Below are 9,600 nucleotides of genomic sequence, written 5' to 3'. Positions count from 1 at the left end.
AAAATTTAACAGACAGAAAAGTATAAAGAAGCAAATAAAATCACTTGTTAGAGGAAAGCACTATTAATGTTTTTAGTGTATTTCCTTCCATTATTTTTTATATACACATGTAAGTATATATGTACTTATACATTATAACTAGAAAAGATTATGGTCATGTATACTGGTTTTTGTTTGATTTTATAATCATAACCAGTTTTACAAATCACTAAAAAATCTTTAGGGGTGCCTTGGTGGTTCAGTCGGTTAAGCGTCCAACTCTTGGCTCCAGTTCAGGTCACAAGGTTTGAGTTCAAGCCCTGCATCAAGCTCTACACTGACAGTGCGGAGCCTGCTCGGGATTTTCTCTCTCTCCTTCTCTCTCTGCTCTTCCCGAGCATTCTCTCTCTCTCAAAAATAAATAAATAAACTCTTTTAAAAAAGTTAAAAAATTCTTCAGAATCATGGTATTTAATGACTATTTCATCATCTAGATATATAATTACTTTAATCATTTATGTGCTCTGGGAAATTTTAATTTTTTCCCTTTTCACTTACTTACACTGTTATGAACATCTTTGCATTTAAATGTCTCTCTACAGCTCTGTTTTTTCCCTCTAGAATAACTAGAAGAGGAATTTTCATGGTACTTGATTTGTGTTATGAATTGCTTGTCAAAAAGCTTTCCAGTTTACATTCTTGTAGAAGTATATGAGAATGCATATGTCCCTATACCCTGCCAGCATGTAGTGTAGTTTTTAAAATCCCTGCCAATTTGAAAAGGGGAAAACGGTTTTAATTTTGAACTTTTTTTTCAAGTGCTTATTGGCCATTTCTTGTTTTATTCCCCTGTTCCCTCAGGCTCCCCTTTTAATGACAGGGGATCTGGCGAACCATAGACCCTTAACCTGGATATTTGGATTATCTTACTCCTTCTAGTTTCCTCTTTAAAGCATGCCCTTCTGCTTGCACTCTGAAGCCCATCCTAATTTGTCCTCATACCCTTGTCCCCATAATTATTATGTCTTCTCTCCCTTCAGCAACTTCATCCTTTCCCCTTGAAGTCGTGCATTCTCTGCCTTCCATCAGAATCAGAACTTCATACTTACTCCTATTCCCTTTTCTAGTATATGAAGTGTTAAGGAATTTGTCAAATTCCTCCAATGTGTACTTAACATGTGACCCCTGATCCTGAAGGAGGTCCCCATTGGCTGGCCCTCATCCTTGTTCTCTTGTGCTTCTCTGTGTTGGACAGTGCATATTTTCTTAAAAACACTTGCTTTGTGTCATTGTGCTACACTCCCAGTAGCTTTGGCTACTTCTGGGCCTCTTGCAAATGCTCCTTGGTTCCTTTCTCTTCACTAACTGTGTGTTTCACATTACATAGCTGCTAATCACTTGGTTCACTTAAGACACGTAGACCTTTTAGTGATTGCCTTGTAATGATTGAATGTTGTCGCCAGTGGGGCAGCTCAGACAGTAAATTCTGGGAGCTGTGGCCCTCAGGGTTGTATATTTGGAGGAGGGAGTTCCTGCCTCCTTGCTTAAGTTTCCTTGCCAAAATATGGTACAAAACTGAACTCTATTCATTAAAGCAAGCTAAAACTTAGGTACTAACACAATGCCACCATAGGTTTCCTTCACAACAAACTTCATGTTTACAAATTGTTTTTCATCTATTTTTGCCTGTGGTTCACTTGATGCCAGAATTTCACACGTCTCCTAGTGCTACAACATAGAACTCTAGACTGTAGAGTCACCAAGTCACTGTGGCATCAAAATAAACAAACAAATGGTTTAGAAAGAGACTACAGGTGGTATACACACGCACACATATGTACAATATAAATGAAGGAAACAGCAGTCATCACCATGGAAGGATGATTCAGAGATGGTATCAGAACATTTAGCAATTTGGAGGAAAACAGAGCAGATCGTTAACACATGGCGTACTCTAAAATATATATCCACAGGATTAAAGGCTAAATGTAAAGACAAATATTAGAATAAAATACCAGTGAGTACTTACATCGACTCTGGATAGGAAAGAATATTCTGAGCTTAAAAACAGTGAAAGCAGGGGTGCCTGGGTGGCTCAGTCGGTTAAGCGTTACACTTCAGCTCAGGTCATGGTCTCATGGTGCATGGGTTTGAAGCCCACATTGGGCTCTGTGCCGGCAGTGCGGAGCCTGGAGCCTGCTTCAGATTCTGTGTCTCCCTCTCTCTCTGCCCCTCCCCCCAACTCTCTCTCTCTCTCTCTCTCTCTCTCTCTTTCAAAAATAAATAAACATTAAAAAGTTAAAAAAAGAAACAAAGACTTAAAGAACAGAGGTACATGGTTAATAGTGCTAAAGAAAAAAGCCAAAACATGAAATTGTACACATAAATAGCATAGCCTTAACTATGAAAACAAACAAACAAACAAACAAACAACAACTAAAAGTAACGTCAATTCTCATTACATGCCAGGCACTGGGTTGAGCAACTGGGCCTGCGCTCTCTCCAAGAGTCCTCAGAGGAGCCCTGGCGGGAGGTGGGCACTGTTATGGCCCCTCTTCTCCAGATGAGAACTGGGTGCAGAAAGATGCAGAGATTTGCTCAAAGTCCCACAGCCCCTCAGTGGATGTGCTGGGATTCTAGGTCAGGCTGGCAAGACCACACAGCCCGGCCCCTGGAAACAACGGAAAGAACCTCGAGGCATGTGGGTAGCAGTGACGGTCCTGGAAGCAGAGCCGACGGACACACGGCAGATTGCTAATGGTGACAGCCCTGAGAAATAGCTGAATGAAAGACATACCGCACGTGGGGAGCAGTGATGGATGCTCCCCGGGTGGGGAGTATGTCGTGCTTCTGCCATCAAAGCAAAAACTCAAGAACGTCGATGTCTTTTTAAAGCCTCCAAGAAAGAGGTTGGATGTACACGTGTCGCACACTCACGGCAACTGCATGCTTATGAGATGCGATGATGGTGAATTCTCAGCTTGTCTTCTGAAGCCTTTAGTCAAGCGTGCACTCCTAGACACAGTGGCAGAAGAGACCCAGTGGGGTGTGCCCTAGCCTTCACCTCCCACATGCTCCTAGGCATGGCCCTGTTGCCAGCTTTCTGCTGGGGCAGGTGTTGGGATGTCTCTCTGGCGTCCCCTGGGATGTCATCCCTTCCCTGTCTTGGGGCCCTACTGGGTGTGTCCTTGTGCACCATTTTTTTGTGCACACCACCTGCTCACTCTTAGCCAGGTCAAACTTGTTGCACACGTGGTACCCTGGTCCAAGCATGATGACAAGCAAGGGTGGCCAGGACCCCTGGAAATGGAAAGGAAGAGAGCAACAGAAGGGCTAAGGCAGAAGTGGAACAGGCCTTTCGGCTCACCTTAGTCCCTGTTCCGGAAAGCACACCAGACGCCAGACACGGGGCCTGCAGACGTGGGCTCTAATCCCACCGTACCTGACCTTGGGGGACCCTCATGTCCTTCCCAGGCCCTCCGTCTGATGCTGTGGCTGTCCTCAGACCAGAAGATGTGGGGACCAGCACCAGGCTCTGTGGAAGCCCAGGGCGAAACGGACTCCCAGAGGGGAGGCAGATCAGTGGTTCAGGTGTGAAGTGCATGTCAGGCAGGACTCATGTCCCCATCTCCACTCCCACCCCATCCTGGGAGTCAGACTTCCTAGTAGAGACCAAGGAACAGGACTGAAAGGGCTTGGCACAGCTTTATAATTGGAGGGGATCTGGACACATGGGCAGGAAGCAAGGTGAGGCTGCACAAGAAGATGGGGAGCCCCCCTGTGGGGCCAGTGGGTTTGAGCTGGCACAAGGGGATGCCTTTGCCCACGTTGTCCCAGAGCCTTTGGGGTCTTTCCTGGGGCAGAAACTGGTCCCTGGGAGAGGCCTGGGGAAGGCCCCAGAGAGGCCACAGGGCCTCGGGGTGATCAGGGCCAGGCCACTGCCCACATACGCGGACCCTGTGGACCCCGTGTCCCTTGCCAGTCCTCTCACCGACCCCCTCAGCCTGCGGCAACCATGCAGTTTGAAACAAGGAGCTCCTGTCCCCTTAGATTGTACTTGGTGTTCCCAGGGCTGTGCTTCCTTGCCCCGGAGCGGAGCACATCGCCTGTTGCTGGAGGCCCTCAACCTCGTCAGGCACAGCCCTCAGGACAACCCCTTCTGCCCTACCCCCTCGCCCACACCCCTGCTGGATCTGGGACAACTCCCTCTCCTGGGGCTCCAGCTGCACAGCTCCAAGCTGGGACTTGTTACCTCAGGCCATGTCCCTGTCTCTCCAGGACTTCCTGAGGAACCTTAGGCTCTTAGTGGCTGTGTCCAGGCACAACTTGGTGGACAAGGGAAGGGGGTCTTCTTTTTCTCTGTCATTCAAGTACAGAGGAGCAGTGGTGGCATTCGCAACACCCTAGTTCAGAGGGCACTGTCCCACAGAGTCCATCCAGTGCAGCCTTGCCCAGGGCCTAGGCTCCCCTTTCATGTTGCCAAACATGGGCCCAAAGAGGGCCCAAGTGCACCTTTTCCATCGTGGGGGCTCAGGGGTGCTGGGACTGTTGGGTGGAGGGGTGGGGAGAAGCTAGCTGGGCCTAGGGGTCTCCTCCATGCAGCCCCTGCCATTTGTAGGAATGGTTCCTTCTCCTTCCCCAGATGGACACAGTTTTCTACTCCTTTGCTTCTTTCTCTCCAGCCCCTTTGGGCTCCCGCTTTCTCCAAGATCTTTGCTCTGCATACACAGGACCCAGTCATCTCTCTTTTCTCCAGTCTCTCTGCCTTTGCTGCAGCCCTTAGCCCAGGAACTCAGGGATGTGGCCAGGGGAGAGAAACGCTCCAGAGAGAAGGCAGAGAAGGTGACAGTGGGGCAGAGAAACACTCTGATTTCATTTGTGCATAAACCTGCCCCATTTCCCCCCAACCACACATAGAGACATGGTGGTTTGCCCTCTAGTGAGTACTTACATCAAGCACTTTCCCCCTTAACACTGATACCACCTTCCTCTTTCATTCAGAGCCATTTCTGGAAGGCCTTCTCTGGTCCAAGACTTGCACCAGATGCTGGCGATTCCAAACTGAATGTCATAATGAGGCCTGCTCCAGTGGTCCTTACAGTCAATGAGGGGAATGGACAATAAATCAAGGGGAAAATCTATATAATTGCAAATCATGGTCAATATGAAAACAAAAGGATGAAAAGTAAGCATTGAAGAAGAATTACTGTATGCAGGGTGGTTTAAAAAGCCACTTTAAGAAGATGAGAGGATGAAAAGGAGCCCAAATTTTGGGAGTACTGGGGAAAAGCCCGGGAAAGCAAAGGAACAACAAGGGTTTAACCTCTGAGGCAGGCGTTTTCAAGATATAAAAAGGCCTAAGCCCCTTGCCTGGAGTAGAACCACTGAAAGGGACATGAGTGGGAGCTGCACTGGGAGGACTAGGCAAGGACCTCATAGGCCATGGACAGGAGTCAGGTAGCCATTGGAGTGTTCTGAGCCAAGCAGTGACGTGATCAGATAGGCAGTTTATTTTTTTTTAATTTTTCTTATTTATTTAAATATAGAGAGCATGAGCAGGGGACAGACAGAGAGAGGGAGGGAGGGAGAGAATCCCAAGCAAGCTCCGTGCTGACAGTGGGGAGCCTGACACGGGGTGGCGGACATGAGGCGTGATCCCACAAACCATGAGATCATGACCTGAGCTGAAGTTAAGAGTCAGATGCTCAACCAACTGAGCCATCCAGGTGCCCCTTGAGATAAGCATTTTAGAATGACCCCCTGATTACTTTTTGGAAAATGGGTGCAGAAGAAACCCAAACAAGGAGTGAGTGGTTGGGAACATAGTGAGTTATCCTTGGTAAATATGGCAGTGGCATGGAGAGGCAGTAGCCATGGAGCAATGCAGAAGCACCCCAGGGAGGTGTGTCTGGGTAGGCCCCAAGCTTCACACTATAGCCCCCTTTTGCAAAGGCAGAGGAGTCTCTTTTGATGAATATTCACTTCTTACTCACTTCAAAATGAAGAGTTGGTATATATATATATATATATATATATAAAAGGGTAAGGCCCTTAATGGATTGGAACTGATTAGAAGCTCTGTGTGTACAAGGGTCAGAGAGACTTACTCACTGGAGGCCATGGTTGTGGAGTCAGAAGTAGGTGAACTGGGTTTCCTATGGTGGATTTACTCATGGTAGTGTCTGAAGGTCTCTTCTCTTGACCTAGGGTTTTTTGTTTTTTTTCTCAATGGAGAAATTTTTTTTCATCTTTTGCCTGGGAGATATTCACCTTATTACCAGTGGTCTGGGAGCTGGGTGGGAAATGGAGCTGGGTGTTTCACTGTTCATCTATCTACACCTTCACCTCATTTTCTAGTTTTTAGTAAGTGCTTCTACCCCAAGGCATGCATCAGCATTTGCTGGAATACTTCAGTCACCACACCTCAGTGGTTTATAACATTTCTTTCTCATGCACAGGCCTTTGGGTTGGTTGTGGTGTGCATCAGTTTATGGACATAGCTTCAGGTCTGCTCCATTTGTCTTCTCATTCTGGGACCCAAATGGAAGGAACAGTGGCTACCTGAGTAAGGCAGGGTGTCCTGATGGTTTAGGACAGGGGTAGACTATGGCAAGCTAAATGACGCAATCACATTGAAGCCTCTCACTGGACATGGTATACCTCATCTCCGTTCACATTTCATTGGCCAATGCAAGTCATGGATCAAAGCCCAAAGGAGTGGGGCATGTAAGTATTTTCTACCTACAGTGAACCATGGCAAGGACAGGGAGGGAAGGGAGACTTATGACCAAATAAATCTTCCTACGTCATCTGCGGAGGCAATGGTATTAGATGGAGACCTGAATGATGGGGAGGTGTTGGGCATCTGGAGAGGAAGAACACTCCCAAAAGAAGGAATAGCACATGAGAGCTTGATGAGTCCCTAGAACTGGGAGATCTGAGTGGTTGGAGCAGAGTGAGTAAGGGATCAGCATGAGGTGAGGTCAGATAGGCACTTGGGTCAGTGAGGCAGAAGGCCATGAGAAGAGGTCAAGATTCATTTCCAAGAGAGATATGAAGACCCAGCCTGGCATATTTTAAGAGAGGGATGTGACAGGTTTGTATTTACTTTTTAAAGGATCTCTCTAGCTGCTTTGGGAAAGAAAGATGGAACGGGAAAAGAAAGGTCACAAGAGGACCAAATAGGAGGTGAATGCAGTCAGTAGTTTAAGCTAAAGATACTGGCATCTTGGACTTATGGTGTAGCCATGGAGATAGAAGTTGGTGGGTTTGGAAGACTGCTGGAAGCTGAATGGACAGAACTTGGTGACAGAGTAAATGTGGGTGAGTAAGGGAGAGAAGGAGATGTGAGAATTTGGTCCCAGGCACCTACCTTGGATTACCACAGGGCTATGGTTATCATTTAGAAACAGAGAGGTGAGGGGAAGGGAGAGGGAGAGAGATATCAAGATCATTGGGCGTGGAGGAAAGGTCATTTCTAAACTGAGGAGTCTTGCTGGGACATACTCAGCTCTCTTAGGACAAAATAACCCAAAGAAACTTCCATGAGCAATAAAAGGGAGCCAAGTGGTGGGTCTGGCAGAGTGAGCTTGCAGCCTGAGAGGGGCTGGCCCAAGGCAAGTTCACCTCCAGGGCAAATGAGCCTGAGAAAGTGCAGCAAACTCTCCAGAGGCAGTTCATTAGAGTGTGATTCTTTTTATCATTATCATCATTGACAGCGGGTACCGCTGGGGAGAGGAATAGAGCATGTGGGACTGTAAGAGGTCCATGATATGCTTTTATATTTTGTTCCACATAAATGTGGACCGTTTACATTCTTTTACATATAATATATCATGTTATTACTGTGGGGCAAAAACCATGAAAACCATAAAGGAATTCACTATAATAATTGAATGTAGCATGGTATATATCTAAGAACTAGGGAAATGAGCATGTTTCAGCTTTAGCTATGCCGTCCCATCACTGTGGGACATAGAGCAAGTCCATTTCCTCCAAGGGCCTCAGTTTCCCCATCTGTACAATGAGGAAGTGTCACTGTAACCTGCTTACTCTGAAGGCCTGGGACTCTGTAACCCTGAGGCTATCCTCATGTGGCCCATGTGCTTCCTCTTTCCCTAGTGCATCTTTACCCCTTCACCACTCCCAGGAGTTCAAATGGTCCCCATGGAGTGAGTGAAGGAGGAAGAGAAAAACTGTGCAGATGACTTTATGGAAGAGTTTTACTGAGAAGGAGCACAGAGAACCAGGGCTGTCATTAGAGGGAAATGTGAAGACAAAAGAGAGCCAGTATGCGAGAGGCAGCCAGTACAGGTTTGGGACTTAAATGGATAGAGTGTGACACTGTAGTGGATGCTTGCTACATATTTGCTGGATTAAATTTACATTAAAGCAATCCTAGCAATGGAGATGCACAGTTGCAAAGCATGGAGAGAAGAGATGTAGTTGAAGTATTTACTTTTTAGGAAGGGATTTCAAGGGTAGTAAGGGAAATAATGTTTAATGTTTGATTTTGGACACACTAAAAATAAGATACTCATGGAATTTTCAGTAGTCTTAGAAATTTGTATTGAAAACTTGGGAGAGAGTTAGAAGCTAGAGGTAGAGATTTGGAAGACATTGTTAAAGGTCATAGTTGAAGCCAGAACGAGATTATTCAGGGAGAGTGTAGTGTGAAGTAAACACAAGGCAGAGAAGGGAACCTGAGAACTGAAACACTTCAGGGCCAGGAAAGGAAGAAGAACTGAAGAGGAAAGATAAACAGGAGATAGAGGGAAGGAAAGAACCATCCTCTTCATGGCTTGGAGAGGAAACATTCATCCAGGAGCTGTAGTCTGCAAGAAAAGAGGGATACTGACTTGGAGTTAGTCAATGACTACAGGGAAAGGTAGAATTGAGCAGAGTCTGATGACAGGATGGTTAAAGTTTGGTGTTTTTTAGGGAAGAGGGGAGGAGAATGATCTGCAAGTGACAATGAGTATCGGGTTCAGGAGGAGATTTGCCTCACATTCTTGTCCGAGTGTTTAAGACACATGTTTTAACTCTTAATGTTTATGAGCCTAGATTTTAGTATCATTCCCATTATCCAGGTAAAGTAACAAGGCCAGAGAGTGAAAACTATAAGTGGAAAAGCTAGGACAGACGCCCAGGCAGTCTGGTGCCAGAGACTGGACTCTTACCACCATGTGGATTGCCTCCCAAGAGAAAAAAAGGAATATTCTGCTAAAAATTAATTGTATCTGTTACTATGGTTAATGCTATCTGAACCACAATCTTTGAGGCTATATTTTGGATTACCTAGTAGAATGGACTTATTGTGTTCCCCCAAAATTAGTATGGTGATGTCCTAACCCTTAATTTTTCAGAATGTGAACTTATTTTGCCGTTAAATGTTCTACCAGTGAGGTATACCCTCTCTGCTAGAATGGGAACTTATTTTGAAATAGGGTCGTTGCAGATGTAATTTATTAAAATTGAGTAGTAGGGCCTCTAATCCAATATGACTGATGCTCTTTTAAAAAGTATAAATTTTGATGGGCGCCTCGGTGGCTCAGTTTGCTAAGCGTCCAATTGCAGCTCAACTCATGATCTCACATTTTGTGTGTTTGAGCTCCTTGTCGG

Source organism: Panthera tigris, chromosome X (genome assembly GCF_018350195.1).
Source record: "Panthera tigris isolate Pti1 chromosome X, P.tigris_Pti1_mat1.1, whole genome shotgun sequence".
Lineage (NCBI taxonomy): Eukaryota > Metazoa > Chordata > Mammalia > Carnivora > Felidae > Panthera > Panthera tigris.
This window is presented reverse-complemented; position numbering follows the sequence as displayed.